The 25,481-nt window shown below is 35.2% G+C and overlaps 1 long non-coding RNA gene across 1 annotated transcript in view; it reads left to right on the plus strand.

The window, feature by feature from the left end:
• Positions 1 to 25,481, plus strand: part of LOC122811086 — a 460,082-nt gene that overhangs the window by 374 nt on the left and 434,227 nt on the right. The gene's annotated exons all lie outside the window — the stretch shown is intronic.

The raw sequence follows: 25,481 nt of genomic DNA on the forward strand, positions 1-25,481 counted from the left end.
GATATTTAATAGATATGCAAAGCTTGAGCATGAAATTACTATTTGCATTTATTAAGACAGAAGTATTTCAATAAGAATGTGCATTATATAGCTGTATGATCTCATCTTCATTCTTGGATTAGTGTTCTGGCACAGGACAGATTCTATGGGATCATTCTCGGCGCAGTAAGACTGTAGTTTAAAACTGATAAATATCAAAAATTATTATTGCTGCAATAAGTAATGTATTAGCACTAATGACGTAAAATATTTGCTTCTAATTGTCTTCATGGGGATAAAGGTTGGATTGAGATTATTTTAAGATGAAGCATGAACAGAATATGAGTGACTAGAAATAAAACACTATAACAAATAGAACTGTAACTGTTGATTTTGGCAATTGCAGCACAGAGATTTTTTTTGTGCTTTGGTGGTGTTTTTACCTATTCAGCATTCATTGTATGCCCTTCAGCTGTGGCATGAGATCAGTTGTTATTTGTTTGTACATCAGCAGTCCAGAATTTTTTTGACGCATTATTGGTGAAGTAGCGATATTGCTATCTGTGCCAGAGCAATGCAATCAAAAATTTCTGTTTATACTCATATCCTCATGCTTTCACCATCCTTCTCTTGACATTTTAAAAAATGCACACATTGTTCCAATTGTTGCACTTACACAATTCACAACTGAAGTGTTTCTCCTAGAGCTCAAAAACCTTATGTGTGCAATGAAGTTTCTGAACATACTGTATGTTGATGCATTTGATGGGTAATAAATATCACAGCTGCAAACATCTTCTGGTTGTAAGCTGTCACGTTTCTAAGAAATGTTTAGGAAATATGTATTCAAATGTATAAACCAAATATGCCTGGCTATTCTCCTTGATGTATCATTGCATCTTAGATTCATTTAGTGAAGCTGTATGTCAGGCTGATCAGCTGGTCTGTGGTGTGCAGAGGCCACATGCCTATATTCCCATCACTTTGAGAGGATATGCGACACATACATTAATAGCCTTTGGCAAAACTTGGTCACATATCCCATGGCTGGGAATGTCACCATATGCTGAGGATTTTCCTTTATATTCCTACACGTGGTACTGGCAGCAAACATGCCTCAGCACATCATCACAAACTACACTCTGAATTTTTACAGTCATAGCAGGATGGTCTGTGCTGATTAAACCTTTTTGACATAAGGATGTTTCCGATAGCTAGTGACAGGAGACCCGGCTGAGAAAGGCACAGATTAAAATAGACAACGATGCATCACATAGGGGTGGAGCTTATAATGTCCTCAAGACTTGCAAAGGGTTGTGGGGGCTCAAATCATCAAAACAGAAGATTACCGTTTTCAGGTGAAGGGTAGCATGATGTAGATACAACTGCAGAATTATTCTTAGAAGCTCTGAAGACCGTAGTGTTGGTCAGGAGATAACATTTTAGGAAAAAGGTACATAATAAAGGGATGACATAAATATATTTTGTGTCCTATGATGCAAATTTGTGAATTTTGTCAAAATATGATTGTGAAATATAGCAGAAAACTATAATGAGAATCAAAAACTTACAAGCTTAGATAATGCTTTTCTTTTTTTAGTGCCTCTTTGCAGGGTCATGTGATAATTTATTACGTTTTTTATTTTTATTTTTTGCCCCTGTGCCTGTCGGCTATCAAGCCTACAATTGGACTTGGCCATTTGTTCCTTTCCCAGAATGTTCATGTTGCATGAAGGCTGGAGTTGTTCGGGGGGGGGGGGGTATCATTCAGACAGCCACAAGGATGCTCTTATGTCTTCAACATCATCTCATCAGTGAGAGCATTTATAATGGCTTACCATCAATCCTGGGTGGGTAGACATGTGATCTGCATCACTACAGCGGCCCACCATGCCTTACCAATGGGAGTATATGCTTCTGCTCACCCAAGATAAATGTTACTGCCATGTAGTGTCTTCTTGAGTCTAACGCCCACCAACAGGTCATGCAATTGTATCTCCACCCTTCCATCTAGGGACGGTAACAGTCAGTGTTGGACAGTGAGGTGAAGCTACACTAGAATGGCTACGGATTTAATTCTTGGGCAGCTCTGTCAGGTGATAGAGCTGCTAAGTGAAGTTGGGTTGCCTGAATCACAGTGAGGATTATCGCTGTAAGCCAACATTTCTTATCAAACCCGGTTTAATATTCCAAAAAATTTTAAAATATCTAGAACAACTTAGCCTGCTTCACTTTATTCTATTGTATTTTGTTTCACTAACATGGTTAATATGCAACTGAAACATTTATCCCAGAATTATTGAAGAAATGCTGCAAACCATCATTCAGTTACCCTTCCCACAGATTATTTTGAGATAGATTTCATAGTTATGTTACACTACCATGCATTAAAGTAGCATATTTAGAAAACAATCATTATTAGTGCTTTCTGTATTCATTTTCTCTTATTTTTTTACAAGGAGAATGAGTGAACAAATCTGTCATCTGCTTTCTGGACAGATTTCTTTTTTCAGCAGGGGATCTTCATTTGAATGACTCTACAGACCTACCTGTGGTGGTATGCGAGATGTACTATGTCATATCCTGTCTTCTGAACTATATGAAACTGCATTTACTTAGAGAAAATGGTCAAACAGATTGGACTGTATTGAAATTAGATTAGGGGAGACACCTTAATTAGCAATGCCACAAGACGTAAACATCAGATTTATTAAAATTGACTATATCCACAGAGAGTGCATTTTATTTACAACTGAAACATTTCTTACCAAACCCGGTTTAATATTCCAAAAGAATTCTGCGTTGAACTTTTTGAAGTCAAACTTCAGTTAGTCAATATATGCCAAATACCTTGCTATACTTCACTAGTTCTAGACTTAGATTCCAACTTTGATTTAGAGTAATATGTGTTATCAAATCAACAGCACAACAATTGTAATTTGTTTACGGAAAGGTTAGCAACAGAATCTTCTTGACTGTCGTGCAGGCCAAATGGAGAAGGCCTACAAACACTCAGTAAAGAGTCTATAAGCCCTTCAGCATTTCAGTGTGTCAGTTTTAAGAGATTTAGTCACAGGACTATCACAGGGATAGTTTCCTTTTCACTGTTACTTTGTGAATACCCACAATCACAAAGCATTTTGTTTTAAAGCTATTTTTATTATTACAAAAACCTGGCAATTTAATTTCGTTTAGTTTGGACTTGCTAGTGCTTGCTTGTATTTGCTATCTGTGGTCTGTTACAAAAGCTCTTGACTTTAAATTTGGATTACTTTTTTTGGGGGGGGAGGGGGTCCTGCTATCCTGCTCCTCACTGGATGTATAGCAGTAATAAACCTGGTTATTCAAATGAGCAGTTGCAATTTGTATGTATAAGTAATTTCCGTTGGGAATATTATCTAGGTTTACTTCATTTATTTGTATTTTATTTGTCTTTGTTAACTGAAATATATGACCAAGTCTATTCAGATAGGCTCATTTTTAGTGGTAGACTGGGGAGAAAAAATCCAGTGGTATTGCCATGCGAAATGTAACAAGATACGAGTGATACAATAAGAAAATATAATGTTCACTACTAAACAATATAGCATACATACAACAGAGGTAGAATTTTAAAGTACCAAAATGTACTTTCAGTGATCATTTAGTTTGTTTTGAAGAGGATGGTAAAAGAGTTAGTCATTGCTTATATAAGTAAGGCAACATAAGGTAATAGGAAATTAAACTATTCCTTTAGACAGTTTTGTTATTACTAGTGTTATATAACTTTAATGTTGTGTGAATCATACGCATGTATATTCTTTATTATTTGGTTGTTTTTAAGGTTATATAAAAAGGTTGGCAAGTCATCTAGTTCTGTCCTCATTAATTTGGTAGTAGATTCCATAGTTTAACATTACTGAATGAGTAAAATGAGAAACCAGTATGATTATTTGACGGGGTAATGGATAACAGTTTTTTTGAGATGATAGTGGCCTTGTAGGAATATATATTTGAACAAGTGTGTTTATAGCTGGGTATTTGTTTGGAGTACAGATTATTTATTTTGTTATTTGTTCATATTTGCTTACTGGACTAGAACACCAATCTCCATGGAACTTTTTCAGACTGGGTGTTGTCTGGTTAAATGACTCACTCAGAGTTACACAGTTCGGCAATGGAGACCGACAGAATCAAACTGTGGACCACTGAACGGTTCCATTTATTGCTCCAATCCCCATACTGATTATGTTATGTATACGGTTAACTTGGGTAAGAACTGAGAAAGTTTGAAGGTCCGTCTATTTGATTTTTTGAAAAACAATGCAGTGATGTCTTCTGTTTGGAAGGTTTCCTGCATATCTGACTTTTATTGTATTTTTTCACATTTGTATTTTTGCTTTTTTTCTGTGTTAATAAATATTGTAAGATGAGTAAAGGTGACTAGAGAAGAGAAGAGAACTAGCAATTACGAGTCTTGTGAAATCAGTTAAGAGCATTTAATTTGTATAATGTTCCAAGTTTCTTCTTTGTTTTGGGTATTGCATATTTTATGGGATTATCAGATTTTAGATTTTGTTCAGTTAATACACCAACTAGCTTGATATGTGATAGTTGTTTAAGTTTTGTATAGTTTATTGTGGAAACATTGAATGTGCTAGTGTGAGATTTTTTGTGAGGTCATCTTGAGTAATGTTGAGTTTATTTATGTTTGTGTTTAGCATTAATTTCGTATCAGTTAGATATTTGTAAATGGTGTTGAGAGCTTCAGAATATGACCAGGTAGCCTTCAATGTATTCCACTATGATAGAGTTAAGAATGTTTTTGTACATACCATTGATAAATATATGGAATAGTAGAGTTCTGAAGAGAGATCCCTGTGGAACTCGTACTGTGAATGTTTTGAAAGATTAGTACATATTTATTTATTTTATTTATTGACATTTGTTAACCGGGTTTGTCCAACTGGGCTTGTGGCCCATTTTCAGTGGAAACCCGAGGAGAAAAGCTCCAGTAGTACATTTTTAAATGGGCACAATTTTAAACAATATTGATATAATAGCAGTTTATAGCAAAAAGATTCCTATATGTTGGGTTACATGCATAAAGTTAAAGTTGCATTAAAAAGATGCTTGGTAACATAATTTTACATTGATATAGTTCAATAGGTCAACAATAAAACATTTTTGTTTGTATAAAATTATGCAAATGCATAGTAGACACATTGGAGAGCGAGGTGTAATGAGGTAGTAAGTATGGATCTTTTGAGGGTACATGAAGGGAAGGAAGACTAGGTGGGGTCATGGCATGTATTATCAACTTACCACCTGTGATCTGTTACCTTGACAGCTGCTGAACCATTGTATAGTATACCTACACAGGTCAAGAGTAGCAGTTAATGAGATATGCTATCAAAGGCCTTAAGTCCAAAATAGTGAAGAAATATAATTACCTTGGTGTATTTATTTTATTTTTTTTTAATTGACATTATTAAAGAATGCGAGTTGGGCACTTTCTGTGTTGCACCTTGTTCTTTTTTACCATGTTTATTAGGGTACACTAGACAGAGTTTCCAGTAGGTGGTTTAGAACTTAGTTTTATACACATTTTTCAATTACTTTTGATAGAGGGAGATTGTATAGCAATGAGACAAAGTTTTTAATTTCTAGTGTGGTTCCGGGTTTGTGAAGGGGAATACTTTATGCTTGTTTTCACATTGTCAGAATATATTGTCTCTTGTTGATCAGTTTTTCAGAATAGGGGCGGAGCCTAGATGGCCAACTGAGAGCAGTGAATTTTGAGAGCTCCATAAACTAGCATAATATTATAGGAAAATGTTATTTTAAAATGTCAGAAATCTATAGATAAACTACTAAACTGTGTAAATATCAATTTTGGTGGAGATATACAAAAAATGTTCCTGTCAAGTAACTCGGAAATATATTGAGTCACTGAATATGAACAACTCAAGGAATTCTCATAAAGCTACTGCTTTGAAAAAAAGAACGGCAATTGATGACATCTACCTTACAGGAGCTATCTTTGAAGATGGATGGCTTTAAAAATGACTTGGAAAACTTCAAGTTAAATTCTTAAAAACAGGCTGATACACTTTTTACAGCAGCACCATACAAAAATAAGAAATATAGAGACTTCTCTAAATGACATTGAAGGGAGACTCCAAAAGGAAGAATTCCAAAAAGAATTTCTGCTTAAACAAAATACATGGCTGCTTAACAAAATAGATGACTTGGAAAACAGGGAAAGGAGAAACAACATAAGGATCTTTGGTCTGCTTGAAAACACGGAAGGTGAAGACATTATTTAATTCTTAACAACCTGGATTCCTGATTTTTTTAGACTTGAAAGAGAGACTTTCATTTGGAATTGAAAGGGCGCATAGAGAATTGAAGTAACCTGCTTCTAACTTAACAAATACTCCACCTAGATCCATAGTTATAAAATTGCTTTCATTTCTGGACAAGGAACTAATATTAAAATCTGCTTGGAGAAAATCACCCTTAAAATGCAATCAAAGCCTGATAAGGTTTGACAATGATTATTCTTCCAGAATACTAGAACAAAGGAAAAAAGTCTGGCCAATAATAAAACCGTTGAAACAAAACAACATTAAAGCACAGCTGGCCTTTCCAGCCAAGATAAAAATACTTTTTGCCAATGAGATGAGAACATTTAATAACTTAGAATAAGCTACTATATTCATCAAAAACAACAACATAGTGTCTATCCCAGAAGAAATGGAATGGATGGCCCCTACTCTTAAAAGAATTAAAGAAACAAATCCTTGGACTGATGCTAGAAAGAAGAAAAAAAAAAGATTCCAAGAATGCTGCACCCAGAAAATAACTCTTACAACTACATCTCTCAAAGTATCAACTGATGTGGTACATTACTTGTCATCCATTTTTATTTTTTTAAAAAAGGAGGGTTTCTTAAACAACTGAGAGACAGTAATGATTTATTCAGAATGTTCAAAGAGTCCAATAATTCTTCACAAACAAAGGTAGGTAAAGATGGGTTACTATTTATATTATATACAAGCCAAACCAAGCAACATATAATACAAACAGACAATTCTATTCCCGTACCTGAACTCAGTGAATACTTATCTTGTTCATTTTTCATTGATTTTACTTATAATAATTTAAGTAATTAATTCAACAAGGTACCATTCATCAGAGTTCAGACTCAAATGTAACAAATTAACATCATATATAATAGCAGTAACAGTAGTGTGTTTTGGAAAAAATGCTGTCATGGAGACTAATGCCTTCTTCAGTTAAAGTATGATTTAGAAATGTCATGTATATCCTGGTTAAATAATAGTAGCAAGCTCTTAGTACAAATGCCATCATTCTTCTGTCTAAATATAGTTAATATCAATTATGGCAGGTATCACAGCTACGAGTGCTGTTAATCCTGATATGGTGTGCATGGATGCAGCTGTGTCTGGCAGCTAGTACAAATGTCATTATTATTCTGTCTAAACATAATTAATATCAATTATGGCAGGTATCATAGCTTTGAGTGCTGTTTGATCAATCCTGATATAGTGTGTATGGATGCAGCCATGTCTGTTAGCTGTTGTATGTTGCCGCTTTCATCTCCAGGAAGCTGTGGGTTGCAGCTTGTGATTGAGGTTTACTAATGCTTGTGCATTAGGAAGAGACATTTGGTGTTTTAGCCTGGATCCAGGGAAAGGGGGTTGATAAAACTGTGATTTGGGATATTTTGGAAGAGAATTGTGTGTTTATACATCTGCTGAGTGAGAGGTGGGAAGGCTGGAAGAATGTGTTATCTCTTGTTGTTGCGGCTTGAGGTTTTTTTTTATCTGTTTGCTCTCCGTTCTTTTCCTGGCTGCTGCGGAATTTAGGCTTGAAGTTGCAGTGAAGTGAAGCTTTTCTTCAGGTGCATCACGAGCCTCTGGTATGCAGTATGCAGACACGAACAAAAACAGATGCTCCCAGGTTGCTATGGTAATGGAGACAGAGTGATGATAATGCTTAATGGCTCTGATGAGCCTCCAAAATGATTCTCAGCAATGACGTTTTTGGTTTAAAATAAAATAAAAAAAAATAATAAAAGGGCTGTTTTAAACCACATGTACACATACTGATGGTCTCCCAACACTTTGTTTAGCTCATCAAGTTGATTCTTGATAAAAAAAATAATAATAATAATAATGAGGGCAATTTTATATTTAAAATGTATTTTGGTCCATATAAGAGTGGAAGTCTGAGTTATTGTGAAAGACTAAGAGCACTTGGTCTTGTGCAGTACCCTTTGCAGTGGTCTGGGAGGTGAGCTTGCTCGGACGTGTTGGGCATATGGGGATAGCTGATTCTAGGGGTGTTTGGGGTTGCCAGGAAGTGCTAGAGAGTCATCAGATTTCCTTTGTGGAAATATCTGTGGGAATGGAAAGTGTGTTGAGTGGTTTACTGGCAGAGTGGCCACTGCATGGAACAAGCTGGTAAAATGGAACAGGACAAATATTGGTTTGGATATTTTAAAAACAGCCTGTAAACACACCACATGAACTATTGAATGGTATTCTGGCAAAACTGGATGGGCATTGTTGCCTGTGCTTGAAGCACTGATATGTGTGTATGTAAAGATGAAGATAAACTTATTAAGCAATAGCCAACGATGTGGTGTGTTATATTGAAGATTTACCTACAGCTGGCATGGTTTAATCAGGAGGGTAAAGCCAGAGTGATTAAATAAAGCCAACCATGGGTAAATCTTCAGTATACCACAACCACGGAGTCGGTTATTGCTATTATATATAAATAAAAAAAAAAGAAATAATAAAAAAATACTTTTCTTAAATGTCTTTGTATAACTGTGCATTACTGTTCTTCCACCGATGGTGATATACTGCTTCCTTGTGTTTATGTATACTCCGCATGCATATGGGGCTTGCATTCCCATGCATACCCAGTACATCAATGCTTTGAAATGCAAGCAACGGAGAAAAGAAATTCTCCATTTTTTTTTGTTTTGGACACTTTATACCAATGGAAAATAGTTCGGGCGATGGGACCTTTATCCGTTTGTATATTGTGGGATTTACAACAGGCATGCTGGCCAATCAGTGTGCACATTTTGGAATATTAATGGGGGGGGTCATTGTATAATAACAAATAAGAAAACTAAAAGGGTCTCATAATTTAAAGTCTATGGACTGTATAAACATGCTTGGAAGGAGCTAATAGCTAAGAATAAGCATTACAGCTTGTGGTCTCTCAAATAACTAAGCAACAGCCAAAAAAAAAAAAAAAAAACCCATGCACAATAGTTATGTAATGTATGATTTTAGTAAATCAAGACATAAAATATATAATCGACATATAAGATGAAGCAGTCTGCTGAATTTAAATATTAAAGACAGGATTTAATAACATGAGCTTATGCATAATAACACTACTGTCTTAACTTGTCATAAATGACATACAATACATTGAACATCAAGGGGAAGCATGATGATTTTTCTTATACAAGTATGCATAACAAGTCATGTAATTGCTTTAACTTGAATTGTAGTTTTTGTAACCCATCTTCACCATATATAATACTTAAGTGGTTACCAAGGTAACTATTGTTTTATAGATGACATCAAACTGGCAAAGTTGTTAAGGAGAAACAGTACTTGAAATGTCACAATGGTAACAATAACATTCTGAACAAATAGTATTAAATTGACAATAATCAGTCAGTTTAACCTTTACTGATTATACAAAATAGGATATTGCCATCTAAAAGCTTTCAGTATATGCCATAAAATGACAATTTATGAATATGGAAAGGGAACTTGTAATCATTAATCCCAATAAGTGAATGTATTGTTTTTAACCTATAATTTCACTCATTTTATAATAAGAAATGACAGATATGAAAATCCTTATTCGTAGGAAATGGGGGGAAGAGGGATGCAGTGATAATTAAAATGCACTAACTTTCATCAGTGTTCACATAAAACAAACTTGATGCTTTAAGTAAGTTAGCAACAAACAAAGTAATTACTTAAATGCTGGCAAACAATGAAATATAACTTCTGATATATCCCGTAAAATACATTGTATTATAAACATTAGTTATAAATATTATTACCGTCTATTTATATTAAGTAATATGTTTTGAAAGACTCATCAATAAGGGTGAATATATTAAATAACTGTGTGTTATAATCTTTTACTGAGGTTTTATATATGACACATCCTTCCTTACTATGATTGAGTTGCTTGTCAGCTATCCTTCATGTAAATATTAATTGCTTATACAATAAGTAGACATTTGTATTGTATTAGAATTCTGTCTAATCTACAATAGTAATATAAACATTGCTTATTCATATTACAAATATTCTTCATATGATAATTCAATTTATGGAGCACAGATATTCTGGATTGTCAAGGTATGAGTGATAAGCTCATGGACTTAGGTTTATCCATCAGATTAGGAATGATTTTCATTCCATGGCTAGTGGGGATCTTAGTTTTTTAACATTTATTAATTTAAATTTATTTTACAAAAACATTTTTAGTATGCCTGACCAAAACATTACTTTATTGGTAAACACTCAAAGTATAAAACTGATAATTTCCTTTAAAAGTTCAAACATATACTTTATAGTTATCAGAGGAAAATGTTTAATAGTCACAATAAACAAACAATACATAGTCTAAATAACCTAAGATGGATTTAACTTATCTTTAAATACCAATGGCTTAAACAATCCTAGCAAGAGATCAAATCTACTGAAATATTTAAAACTGAACAAAGCACAAATTGTCTTCCTTCAAGAAACTCATTTCAAAACAAATAACAATTGTAAATGGAATCCTAAGGAATATATGATATTGGAGCAATTCACTTATAAGACAAAGACAAAAGGGATAACAATTTTATGGAAAACAAATGTGATTAACCCAGAAATCATAAGTATGACGATAAAGGCGGCCTTATGGCATTACTAATAGTTAAATATAATAACAAAATATGGACCCTAGCCAGTCTATACTGGTTCCCATGAATTGGAACAGGAACTGTTAAAAAAACACTTGGATTTCTTTTCCAATAATTATAAAGGCAACTTTAATAGGAGGAGATTTTAACTGTATATTTGAGATTTCTGAAACTACAAATAAAAGAATGCTGTGCACATCTGCTGTATCAATAGCTTTGAAGAAGTGGGTAGAAACATTTCATCTTGTAGATACTTTCAAATTTAAAGAAGATAAATCTTTGTTGTTTTCCCGTCAAGATCACATACTTGGTACCCAAACTAGAATAGATGAAATATTTACTGTCCATGACTTGCACTCTAAAATCATTAATTTCTCAATCACTCCTTGCCCCTTTTCAGACCACAGTTAATTGATACTAAAACTACAAAATGGGTACAAACTATTAATCTTTAACTCCAGAATTCCAGCATATATAACTAAAAGTAAAGAGTTCAATCCTTGGTTATTATCTGAATTACAGTTCTTCTTAGATATTAATTACATCACAGAGATAAATACAGTAAGGATATCGGACTCATTAAAAGCTTACATATATGGTAAGGCCCTAACTTGGTATAAAAAAAATCAGAGAATGGGATTCTGAATTATCAGATCTACAATCCAAACTTTTGTCAGTAAAAGTTGAAAAAAAATCAAAATAATTTGGAGTTGAAAAAGTAAGTAGAAGTATTAAACAGTAAATACAATGCAATTCTGCACATAAAACTAGTTTAGCTTTAGAAAAACTATAAATTAATACTTTGGCCACTTCTCTCAAATATCTGCATATTTTATCCACAAGAATCAAAATATAATCAGAAGCTAATAACATTTAAAGTATCTTCCATGAAAAGAAAGGGAAAATGTCTCCAATATAGGTGACATTCTTGAGGCCTATAGAAATCACTAAATGGAAGATTTACAAAAGAAAATATAGATATCAGTCAATTAAATCTAGATGAAAAATGTTCTAATATATAAAAAAAAATACCAGAAAAATTAAAACTAGATTTGCAAGCACCCATATCCTATAAAGAAATTACAGATACAATAAAAGAGGGTAAAAATAATAAAGCTCCATGTATAGATGGCATAATTATGGAAATATACAATTTTTTCCTTCAAAGATACTATCCCTCTTCCATAAAACTCTATTAGAAATTCAGTCACAAGCTTTAATACAACCCTCTTGGAGATGTTCCTTAATCATACCAATCCTAAAGGAAAACAAATCCTCAAACCTCTGTACCTCATATAGACCTATATCATTATTAAATAATGACTATAAGATATTTATGACAGTATTAACTAACAATGAAAATACCACTATCCAAAACAAAAAAATAATGATCAAACGATTTATATATCAGAAACACACATGACAATATTAAAAGGATAATTCCTCTTATAGATTATGTTAATAAAGAAAATAAAGACACACTCCTAATTGGCTTAGATATAGAGAAACATCTGATTCCCTAAATTGGGACTATTTATTCAAAATCCTAATGCTATTTGAATTTCCTGCATCCTTTGTTCATCCCCTAAAGAATATATATACATATATATATATATATATATATATACAAATAATTTCGCATATGCAAGTTTAGGTCCTTTTACCTCTGAATTTCTACATATCACAAAAGGCACTAAACAAGGATGTCCCATGTCACCGATTCTATTTGCTCTGGCTATTGAAATCATGGCAGATTCAATTCATAACAATATATAAATCAAAGGAATAAATATTTATGAACAATACAATTCTAAAGTAATGGTATTTGTTGATGACATTATTACTAACATTAATACAAAAGAGACATTAGAAGAATTAGATATATTAATTGACAAATTTCACATGCCTTCAGGACTCCATTTCAATGAATCAAAATAAATTTTTTTATTTTTTAATTAACAAAAAAGGAACTGCAGACTAAGGGGGATCACATCATAGGGAAATCAGAATCTACCTTAAAATATCTAGGAATTGAGTTATGCAAGGATAATAATGAATTAGTCTCACAAAATTACAATAAATATCATCAATACAATTAAAATCTCTGTGGGAAAATGGAACACAATAATATTCACATTAGAAGATAGACTACAGTTAATAAAAATGGTTTTACTGCCCAAGATCCTATATATAGCCTTGGCAATATAACTGTTACCAGAAAGGAATATACTTAAAGAAATAATTTCATGCCTAATAACATTTTTATGGTTCCCAAAAGAAGCAGAATAGCTTTAATACATCATATCAGACCATGGAACCAGGGAGGATTAAACTTTCGTGATATAGAAACATATATAAAAGCATCAATATCTAAAAGAATCACAGATTTGATAAGTCCAAATTACTCTGCAAATTGTAAAGAATTACTAACTGTAATATCAACAAATGAATTTGATTTACAAAAAAAATTTCAAATAACAGATAAAAACAATTTGCCATGGCATATATGTATTAGTATGCAATATAACATAACTAAACCCACTAAAACTCGTATGATTAATTATTACATTGACTCATTTAGGAAAATTATTAATGCAAATATAGACCGCGGTGGTGCTGCGGTAGTGTTGTCGCCTCATAGCAAGACATTGTCCCGTTCGATTCTCAGCTAGACCGTCTTCTGTGTGGAGTCATACGTGAATGGTGCGTGCCTTCATTGAAGTTTGTGCGTCAGGGCTGGTAACCCAGTACATAAAAATCCACTACCAATTATTAGCGGACCGGAGTTCCGCTGTGGCGACCCCTAGCTGGGAAAAGCCGAAAGACACAAACATTAATGCAAATATAGATTTAAAAATCTGGTTTGATCTTTTAATACCATTTGTAATCACAAAGAACTTTCCACATAAAATATATAGAGAAATTATTAATTCCTGGGAACAGAAAGTATTTTGTTTTGGCTCCACTGTATCAAAGAACTAAAAGTTTTAGCTATGCAAGTAATATAAACAACATACAAAATTCCGCAACATGACTGGCTAACTTTATAGAGTATTCTGTCATATTCAAAAGATTTAAGTAGAATAATTAACAACTCTTCATTTAAAGAAATACCCAAATTTATGAAATACATATATGAAATCATATATAATGACTTTAACATGGGAAACAGTATTTCAAAATTTTACAAAATATTGATAAACTATAAAACAACACCCAAAACCTCATATTGGAAATATATAACAAAAGGACACTCAATACAGATAACTGAAGATATTAAAACAAATATCTCATTATCGATAAAATATATATCCTTTACACAATACTGGAAAATAATTTACTTGCTTAAGTGCCTAAGGTGCTGCCAGGAATGGATGGGCATGTCCATCCTGGGAGGAGGGGGATGTGCACTTGTCCATCCTGGGAGGAGGGGGAATGTGCACTTGTCCATCCTGGGAGGAGGGGGGATGTGCACTTGTCCATCCTGGGAGGAGGGGGAATGTGCACTTGTCCATCCTAGGAGGGGGGTGTGTGCAATTGCACCCACTTCAAAGACAGTCTCTGGTGTAAGCTGGGGATGCACAAGGGAAAATGGATGAGTCAATACAGAGGTGGGATGGTATGCCAGCACATCCCATTACATGTCCACCCCTGGACATTCAACAAGTATGCATAAAGAAACAGACAAAGGTTAGGGCATAACTAAAACACTTCCCAGCACTACTGTAATGCTGCACTAGCATTATCTAATGAGTCAGGTAAAGTCTGAGGAGGATTACATTGGGTGTGGTAGATCCACTGAAAAAGAAGAGGAGAGGAGCTGGTGACAGCTGAAGATCAGCTGTGGGGAGCAATAAAGATATAAGATGAAGTACCAAGACCCTGTCTTCTGATACTAATATTAATCTTTCAGACTCCCAAATTTTGCACATTGTAGTCTCCATCGCAAATAGCTGGATTTATTATATTAACATAAGTACATATCTAAGCATATATCAAACATTTTTGACATACTAGTTAAAGACATTAAGATTCTTTTGAACGTCCATTTAGTTTAGTAAGTGTATTGTGTACACATGACCTAATACACTTCTTTGGTAAACTTCAAAACAGCTGCTTTCCCTGGGGGTAAGTCACTAACACACTCTGTAAATAAAGTTCCCCATTATGGATACTACACTTTTGCAGCAGTTTTTATGGATTAATAATGTAGATAAAAACAATCAATGATATATGCATATTTATTATGTCAGCAGTAACATTACTATTCATTTGGGACAAAGCATGTCTCTTTCCTTTGTGATTTGTGTGCTATTCTGCTGTACTGTTTAAAAGTGTCTACTACTGCCATTCACCAGAAATAGCCAATGTTGCATACTGTCATCTGCTATCACAAACTGTGCCTTTGCCATGTGGCCCATATCATCGTTGGATCAATCTTACTTCGCATTTAATAAATAAAATAGTCATTTAAATTTGTTTTAAATGTATTGTTCATAAAAATTCACTGCCAGTCATTAGCGGACCCGAGTTCCGCTGTGGTAACCTCTAATCAGGAAAAGCCAAAAGACAGTTGGTCATAACTGAGTGTTCAATACTGTAATGTTAACAATGAGACATTGCTATTGTACTGTCTGCTTCACCTTTGTCTTTTGGGTAACACTGAAGCATGTGTAATGACACCTTTTGCCACATATTTATCTCAGAAGAATGCCGCAGTGAAAATTAATACCGTTTGGATGCATAATCAGTGTTATGACAATTCCTGTGTCATGAAAACATTAATCTGGTGCAATATTATTGCATGATACAGAAAATAGTATGTAATTAGTATTCAAATTTTGGAAGTCTTAACTTGGAAAAAAAAGTTATTTAGGCTGTTTAATCAGAGTATCTGTAACAAAAAGTTGCATAATACATTGTTAAATATTGGGAATATTACTGTAATGTTAGCTGTGAAATGATTCTTGGGAAAAACAATGATAATTAATTATTGGGCCACACATGAATATTTTTTGAGCTTGCTAATAGCACATAAATCAATGCATTATACAGCAGAGAAGTAAGAGTCTGGAGGTTTATTAAAATGTACTACACCTTGCTGTAAAATGGTTGAAAGTCATTACTTGGAAAGTTATAGGTAGAATGAAGGAATGTAGGATCTGGTAGTTGGCCTTGATAGGGGAACGCAAAATATATTGCTTTGTGAGAGGATGCTGGAAGGAAGCTATCTGAGTGAAGAGGTGAATGTAGGGGGGGTAAATGTTTTAGCAGAAGTATAGCTAGGATGGGGAGAGGGGAGTAATGGCCTCAGCTGCAAAGTCTTGGGTGGGTTCAATCAGCCATCCATCATCCAAAACATTAGTGCAATACTGACTTACAAAAGCCAGTATTGCATTTGTGGTCAAACCTCAGCACTGCAGCACTCTGTGTGTGGTCTAAACTGTAGCAACTGTTGGTTACATATGCAACAAGCAGATTGCTGCAAATTAATACAAGTCTTTTTTATTTTTTATTTTTTGAAAGCATGAGCATTATGGTGCTCCATCCAGACAGGGTATAAACTGTAGCAACTGTGCTGCAATTCAGAACAAGAAATGATATATTTTGTTTTAATATGTGGGCAGGGCAGAAAAGTGGGACCTGGGGCAGGAGGGAGGGGAGCATCTTGTGCATTTGGCCACCTGGTTGGTGGAGCAGTAGTTTTTTGGATTTTTTTTTGCTCTTCAGTGAAAGAGCTGGGTGCATGGATCTGACTTTATAGCAGATGGGATGGAGACTAGCTTATTACTGTAAAGGCTTTTTTTTTTTTTGCTCTTTACATTGAAGAGCTGAGCAGGTGGGGTGCCAGCACAGAGTACTGTTGAAGCCAGATACATTTCTGGTTTTAGCTGTCAAGAAGACAACATAGTGACTGAATTTTGTTTGCACTTGGCAGTCTTTCAAAATAAATGCATAAAAAGAAAGTATATGAGCCAAGGTTATTCTCATTGTTTTTTCTTATGGTTCTAATCTGTATGGGTGGATGAACTTCTGTCTAGGTCAACAGTCACATTCTAAAATAAATTAGGAGATTAAGCATGAAACATCTACCTTTGACAAAGCCATACTGGATAAGGTCATGGGAAAGAACATTTTCTGTGTCTACCTGAATGCGATTCAGAAAAATTCACTTCATTAACATGCAAAATATTCTTGTGATACTGAGCAATCTGCAATTAGTGGGAATCTGGGAGAGGCTTCTCTTGCAGCTTTGAACCAAAACAACATATTTCTAGATATCAGGGATGTTCTATGACATTGGAAACCGACAGACACTGGACCCAACCCAATTTGGTTTCATCAAGGGCAGGTTATGCCTACACAACCAGATGGACTTCTTTGAGACGGTCACCAAAGCAATTGATGTGGGCAAAATAGTTTACACTGCCTACCTTGACCTGGACAAGGCATTTGACACACTACTCCACTCGGGCATTTTTGACAAACATAGGTTAGGTACAAACCCTTATGTAACCCGATGGATAGCAGCTCACTGGCAAGACCCAGAAAGTTAAAAATGGGAGTCCACCTCTACAAAGAGGCCATTCACAAGCAGAGTCCCTCAGGGATCAGTCCTGGGACCCCTCCTTTTTGGCATTTACATCTCTGAAGTCAAGGCCAATATCAATGGCCTCTGGATGACTAAATTTTCAGATGATTGCAAATTAGGAGCTGTCATTGAATTGCCCACCAACACAAATGTTCTCCTTGAAGGTTTGACACAGAAAAACAACTGGTGGCAATGCCATGGACTAAAACTAAATGCCAAGAAATGCATAATAATAACCTTCGGTAAGTCATCCACCCCTGGTAACTATCATATTGACAACACACCCTTAAGAGATGACCTAATAATAATCAGGGACTTGGGGACACACACACAGACAGTAACCTGGCCTTTGACCATCATGTGTCTACAGTAGTGAGGAAATCATTAAGGCATGGCATCTAGGTACTAGGAAGTCATTGTTCCACTGTATTCGGCATTTACCAAACCTATCATCGAGTACAATGCCCCCTTTGGTATGCACCTGACCAGGCATATCCAACAATTGGAATGTCCACAGAGATTCCTCACTAAAATAATACAGGGTGTAAGTAACATGTCCTTTGCAGACCACCTCAAGGCAGTATCTCTGTATTCTATCACCTAAATTTTGTTGAGGGAAGATCTATGGCTGGCATACAAGGCATTGTCAGACCCCACTCTGATGGAGCTCCTGCATATCCACAATAACAACACCAAAGTTACCCATTCTAAAGACTTAAACCTTGCCTGTGATATGAATAGAACCTACTGGACAGACAGGTATGTATCCCAGAGACCACCCCTTCTCTGAAACCGTCTCCTCATCCATGTTAAAAAGAGTTCCTTCTTAACCTAATTTGTGTAACTTGGACTACTGGAAGGAGAACAGGAAGTTCATCCCTAGTTTGGCACCTGTGTTTCTAATGGACACAGGCAGCCTGTAAATGGTTCATCTCCCAGGCCCCTGCTTGTAAATGTTTCACCTCCTAAGCCCCTGCTTACACTTATCAAGGGTACCAGAACTTGTCAGAGATTTGGGATGCATGGCTAGGCTTGAAAAGGCCCTTGAGGTTGTAAGCCTAGTGAACACCTATAAACCTATGTAGCCAGTTTAATGCTCTATTAATTATCTGTGGTAGGGGTAGGTATGCTAGTTTTTTTTTTTTTCTTATCTGTGGCGACCCCTAATGGGAACAGTCAAAAGAAAGATTATTATATTTATGCTCCTATGTCTTTAAATGCTAATTAAAATACTTGTGGTTTTCTGGATTGAGGCTTGCAGGCTACAGGATATTTCCTGAAGAGACAATTTGTTGGGGATACATGGCTGCAGCAAATTCACTGTAAGAGACAGAGAAGCATGCAGTGCTATGCCCACAGCTGGAATAACCAAATGATAGGGTTGGCTGTAATGTGTGTGACCTGTCTGGCCTGGATCTTCTGCATATGAGTAGTCAGGTGGAGGCCTGGTATTGGTGGATGAAGGTATTACCAGGACAGCCTACTGTACATCTCCCCAAAGTTCTTACCGTTCTGCAGCAAGTAGTTAATTAGGCAGATACCCCATTGAATCCCTGCTCAGGAGAATACCTGTTACTACCCAGAGGGCAACCATTGTGTCTAGGGAGCATCACCTAAAATATATACAACACAAGTGTGACCACAGTAGTGCACAGGATTTCCTTCATGGTCTTGCACACAACTACAAGTTCTACTTAAATAAGCATTTTCTGTACCCCAAACTTCCCCTGACACATTAATAAAGGGACTGCCTGTGAACACTGCATTTTCTCTTTCACTGACATGCCCACTGATCATCCTGCTGTGGGTGTCTTCTGTACTGCCAGCTGTCCCTAGGGTCCTGGGAGGCCATGGACATTGCCCTCACATGTGGTTATTCTAGCTGTAGGCACAGAACTGCATGTTTCTCTGTCCTAACAATAAATTTGTTTCAGCCATGTGTCTCTGCAGGTGAATTACAGTTCAGCCATGTCTCTCCCACCAAATGAACCCTTTGCCCACCTTTACTATGCTACTGATAATTAAACTCATCCTAGATTAGGACACAAATTTCAAGTCCATACAGAAAGTATCCTTGGTATACTAGCAAAATGAAAGGCAATGCATCCCCAAGTTGTTTTCTAGCACGGCATCAGAAATATGCCTGCTTTAAAATACAACGGTATTAAGTAGTTAAATCAAAGAAGGCATCTGTATTAGACAGATTCATTTAAAAATCACAGTGCAGACCAGTTCCATTATTTAACAGAACAAAATAGTTATAAATAAGTTTGCAGAAGGATTAAAAAGGCCACTTACATTAATTCAGCAGATTGAAATGCCTATTTGCATGCAGAATAAGTCAAAGGTATGGGTTTTGCAGTTTTCCTCAAGAAACTCATTGAAAAAAAATGGACAAAGACTTGCTGCAAAATCAAGACATAAAATGAAGATCGTGGTGGACAAACAGTTTTTAACAACATTGAAGAGGTCAAGAAATTAGAAATGGTAGAAAAGAAAGTTATCATATCACATTTTTTTGTGTTTACATCATCAGAAGGTATATTTTGTCAAAATTTTAATCACATAAAATTCATACACGTTTGTGAATGAAATGTTCTAGCTAGATCCAGACTGTAATCTCTAAAACATTTGTGCTGATATATTATTGTCATATGTGACTCTAAACAGTTTCTAAAATAATTACAACCCAGAAAAATATTAATGAAACATTACTGCTCACATCACAGCTTCATTTGTGTTGATAGTCTGTTTCCTTGGGAAGGATTAACATCTGGCATTTTTAAAAACCATGGTACTCAGTATTGCCAATTATCAGTACAATTTTCCCAGGATATTGGTTCAATAATGTCATAGAAGGACTGTTTGAAAGGTAAAAATCCAGAATGCAAAAAAAAAAAAAAAAAGCAAGAATCTTTCAAACATTCACATAATTGGAAAAAACCTAAAATGGAACCTACAGAAGATTGCAATAAAGAACTTCCCTTTGCAATGTCTAATCTAAAACCTTTCTGTAACACTAAGAGTTGGTCTGTCTGAACAGTGTCAGTGAGATGGAAAGAGTTTTTCTAAGGTAAGATGTGCATACCTCTCAACTGTACAGATTTTCTCAGAATGTCCAGATTTTTGCCTCATATTTTTGGTCTGCACCTCATAAACATTTTTTTTTGAGAAATCGCCAGTATATTCTAAGGATTAAAGTCACTATATAATGACATGCATTTGAGTTTCAGACTTCATATCATTCAGAAAAAAACATGCTAAAACAAACTCTCTAGGTTTATAAAAGCTATATTTAAAATGTGTCCCTATTTTTGGGCTGTTGCCTCCCCATTATATTAGGCTTTGTCCAGATTTCTTGCACTAAGAGGTATGGGTGTAGGGTTAAGGTTAGGGCAGGAGTAGAATTAGAGTCTGATCTGGCACATTACTAACCTGGTTCAGTGGTAAAGCTTCACTCTGTCTCCTCTGCTTTGGTATAATTACTTTATGCAGCCTTTTACTGTATGTTTCAGTAGTTAATACTGCAAACAACCAATAATTTAATTATGAAGTTTAAACAAAAATGTAAAACTCACCCATTCAAACACACACACACTAACCCTTATAATGCTATCTCTCACATAGACATACACGCAGACTTGCACACACAGCCCCTTACATACACACACACGCGTGTGCGTGTGTGTATATGTATATATATATATATATATATATATATATATATATATATATATATATATATATCACACACACACACACACACACACACACACACACACACACACACACCCCGCACTTACCTCACACTAGCCCTCATACTGCTATTTTCCAGACAAACGTACACTCAGACTTGCGCACACATGTATGCATCCTGTAATACTACCTGACCACTAAACTCCCTTTTGCCCATGTTCATTAGTGCCAGGAGTGACTGTGCTTAAACAGTTCTGAGGAGAGCTCATGGCTAATTAACATGTGCCTCTCCCCTGGAATGGCTCACACAGACTGCACACTACGATCTTATTTTAAAAACATCACGGTAGGGCTCTCTCTGAATATGGAAAGGTTGCCACAAGGTGCAAACATCATGTACGCCTTATGGTAACTTCTGAATTAAGCATTGAGTATGGCATTGTATTTTAAAAGATATGTTCATATTGCCAATGACCGCTATTTTCATTCTGTTTTTGTTAGTGGATTTTTAGTTTCATAACCGACTACTGTGATTCCAACAATCTCTCAACATATATTTATTAAATAATGATAATTAATAATTATCCAGCATGTTTTGCATATCATCCTACTAAACTCACAAATGTCATTTTCTAATCTGAAGTAATTTTTTGGTTTTAATTGAAGAAAACATAATCTGGCCAAATGTTGCAAATTTAGAGTTGGCATCAGTCAAATGTATAATCCATTAGGAACATACACTTGAATATTTTATGGAATTTTTATTATTTTTTGAAACAACTTTATTTATTCATCATATTATTCATTTCCAATACAAGTTCACATACATGAATAATATTACTAACAGTGGAAAATAAAATATTACAATAACAATTCCCATTACTGTGTGCATGTATTATGCAAGCAATTTACATCATATTTTTTACTTTTTTGTATCAGAACATATACATTTGCTTTATAGTTCATTCCACCATACTTATTTTAGTCATTTATTCGAGCATTGCTTTGTGCGTACTGTTCCTAAATGCACCATTTATTCTTGGGAAAATTACATCTACCATCTTTTAATGATCATGTCTGTATTTCTAAAGTTAAAATTAAAAAAAAAATCTACTTACTTGATCAAACTGACATTCCAAATTTGGCAATGTCACTTTAAAGGAATGTCAAAAATCATCACCATGACATCTGCATTCACCCAAACTTGGAATGTCAGGAGGTGACATCAGACCCTCAGGCATTTGTGCTGAAGCTGCCATACAAATTGTATGTCTACAGCACAAGTGTTTACAGTTTTGCAGGGGGTAAGCCCCACTCACCCCCACACCCCCTGCAAATTATATATTCCAACTCTATATACTATGTTTAAAGCTACTTACACAGTTTCATACTTACAACATTTACATATAAATTCTGTGGATATAATACCAGGAACACGCACCCTATTTAAAGCTGAGGTAACTAGTCTACTGAGTGGCTGGATAGACTTTATATCACGTGGCTATAAACCTCGTATTACTGTAGTTTTAATACTCTGAAGAAATGTTAATACTCTACATGAAACCTAACATTCTGTTATTTTATTCTTAATAATGTGGAAAGATTTAAGACTAAGTTGTGAAGTTTTTTTTTTCCTAATTGAAGTATTTATAAGCTACCCACGAGCATCTCTTTTATGGTTTTATTTTGTTTTGCAGATTAAGCTCCTTCTGTTAAAATATTATTTGCTTTTTCCCTATTTTCATATTAACAGGTCTGTGGCTGTGAATTAGATCTGTTGAAAAACACAGAATTTACCCCAGGACTGTCCCCTGTACTATTAATGGACAAAGGCAGAGCCAAACTGCTTTATCCAATATATGGGTCCACTCAAAATTACGTACAATACGATCCCAGTTATTTTCACCAGGGATAATGCATATAATTATTGACCACGGGATGGATAAGACTAATTCAAAACCAAATGGGCAAGGTTCAAGCACCAAAAGGGAAACTGGCTAGGCTTCAAATGGTCCACAAGGACCGCTACCTTAGTACTTCTCTATGAGCCTATATCTGTAATTAAGACAATTGCACATGACATATAATGCACACCTCCAAACATTTGCTTTACCAAATATTTCTAAATGCTCTCTCAGAACTTTTAAGTTAACCTGTTTGTTATATTTCTGGTTGATTTCAACATTAAACGGTCTTAGAAAAAATTGCTTCTTTCTGATATTTAATGCTTTTTTTAAATGCTTTGCTATATCACAGAAGTATTGCAGGACTTTGTTCAAGCCCTCAAGTCATTTTTCCTACACCAATTAATCTTATTCAGGGTCATGAGGAGCTTGTGCCTAGCCAGCCACTCAAAGTGTAAAAGGCATTAGGATTTTATCCTAAAAAGGGCACCAACCTATCACGAAGCACACAATATATGTACCTATGGGTAATTTGAAAGGACGCCAAATTAGTTAATGGCACCAGCTATGGGATGTGGAAAGAATCTGTAGCACCTGGTAGAAGCTTATGCCAACAAAAGAAGGATGTGCAGAATTCACATAGATGGGCAACCCAAGCTAAGTACACAACTGATGAACCAATTGTTTTCCTCTATCTTCACATATATTTTAAAATACACAGTAGAATCCAGTGCAATATGCCTCTGTTTCAGGAGTTGTTGTTGTGTCTTTCGGCTTTTCCCAGTTAGGGGTCGCCACAGTGGAACTCCGGTCTGCTAATGATTGGCAGTAGATTTTTACGTGCCGAGTTGCCAGGCCTGACGCACAACCTTCAACGATGGTACACCTATTCACACGTCTCCACACAGAAGATGCTCTAGCTGGGAATCGAACAAGACATCTTACTGTGAGGCGACAATGCTTCCGCAGCACCACCACCGCAGTTTCTTTGTCTCAGGAGTATTAAAGAAATTATTTATTGGTGCATCATCCTCCATACTTTATACTTATAGGATGACATGACTGAAAACCTCTTAAATTTAAAAACATAATGTCAGATCTTTTTATAAGTCTTCTAGGAAACGGAGACAAAGGCCCAATAATGTGGCAAGGCTGCAGTTCTGGGGATTGTTAAAATGTAAAGAATTAGCTGAGAGGCACTGAAAACACAAACCATAAAGTATGATAGAAAATTATGAGGTTTATATCACATGGGATCACTCATTATCAAAAGCTCAAAGAATGGAAGATAACCCAATATAGTAGTCCATGAAAAAAGACAAAAGTAGCATTCATCATTGAAATTATTGTACCCAGTTATTACAGAGTCTTACATACAGAAAGACACAAAGTGAAACAATACCAAGATTTGCAAGTAGAAATGACAGCAATGTGGAGAAATATAACCAGACAGTTCTAATAGCAGTAGAAGCAAACATTTTAATGTAAAAGAATTTATAATTGTACTTAAATATGCTACCCGTACATATAACCCAAATGAAATGCAGAAGGAGGCAGTTCTGGGAGCATGGAGGGTGCTACGAAGAGCACTCTTAGCTAACATCAAATATTGAACCAATACTAATTTGATTAACTCTAATAATACCCTTCTTTAAAATGGGTCAATTTCCATCATGGTATTAGAAATCATAAATACTTGGAGAAATTAATCCAAGCGAAATATCCTACCTGACTGCCAACCTAACGTAGTCAAACTTCTCCATCACATTCATTTTACCTGTTCTGTACAAATGTTCAGCATCTCATAACGGTGAAGCGATGCAGACCTCAATATAATGTAAACTGTAGATGTCAATATTTATTTTTCTTCATGCCATTGTATGTATACCACACATCTCCCACCAGTCTTCCTCAATAGCCACACTATGCTAGTTAAAAAATAAAAATCAAAATTTGTAATAACCATGTTAGAGTAATTACTCATACACATGAAAATACTGCTCTCCATATGTAAGTGCTACTCCAACGTAGGACAGTAATCGTGGCAAAACATGAAAGTTACACTATACCTATTATAAGCAATGTCTTTTATATTCAGACCCTCCTTCATCTCCGAAGAGACAATATGTCTTCAGGTGGTAGATGCTACGGAAGACTGAAAAGTTCTTGTTCTTGATAAACTTTGAAAACCCATTCAAGATACAAATGAAATACATAAGGACTGAGATATGAAGGCTTGGATAAACAGTACAGAATAAACTTTATAAAGAGATTATACAGGAAATAAACAACAAGAACGGTCATCTTCTAAATAAGTAAGCAAATGATCCTTCACTTTATAAGA

The sequence above is a fragment of the Protopterus annectens genome, chromosome 9.part0 (genome assembly GCF_019279795.1).
Source record: "Protopterus annectens isolate FY-2018-M chromosome 9.part0, PAN1.0, whole genome shotgun sequence".
Classification (NCBI taxonomy): Eukaryota; Metazoa; Chordata; order Ceratodontiformes; family Protopteridae; genus Protopterus; species Protopterus annectens.